General features: G+C 37.8%; 1 long non-coding RNA gene across 1 annotated transcript; it reads right to left on the reverse strand.

The window, feature by feature from the left end:
- Window positions 1–56: 56 nt before the first annotated feature.
- Window positions 57–410, reverse strand: LOC113473699. The gene is made up of 2 exons (XR_003395607.1): window positions 307–410; window positions 57–87 (listed from the first exon to the last, which is right to left on the reverse strand). It is a non-coding gene; the product is annotated as an uncharacterized LOC113473699 (long non-coding RNA).

Genomic DNA, 410 nt, shown 5'->3' on the forward strand with positions numbered 1-410 from the left:
AGTAGTACGTGATGGTGGGTCCCGTGTATTTCTTCTTCACGATTTTGTTTCTCTTCTGCTTCTCCATTTCCATTTTCAGAAAACTCTCTGTATACAGAAAATTAGATTTAAAGAGGGTGAGTCAAGAATGGAAGCATCAAAGAAAGAAGAAAGTTCACCCAAAAACCAAAATTAGTACACAGAAAATCAAAAATCTCTGCCATTGATAAATAATTGGTGAAAAAAAGAGGGAAAATTGAAAATGATTTCCACAAGGGGTAACAAATCATAAAGTCCTATTCCGCGAATTTGATCATGTCTACTTACCAACCCACTTCTTGTTTTCTTTCTCTGTCAGTTTAGCTTCCTCCAGAAGTTCCTCTTGGGTTGGCATTACCCATTCTTCAGTGCCCTCTAGTTCTCGCTTGCGT

The sequence above is a fragment of the Diaphorina citri genome, unplaced genomic scaffold (assembly GCF_000475195.1).
Source record: "Diaphorina citri unplaced genomic scaffold, Diaci psyllid genome assembly version 1.1 scaffold64944, whole genome shotgun sequence".
In the NCBI taxonomy this organism is placed as follows: domain Eukaryota; kingdom Metazoa; phylum Arthropoda; class Insecta; order Hemiptera; family Psyllidae; genus Diaphorina; species Diaphorina citri.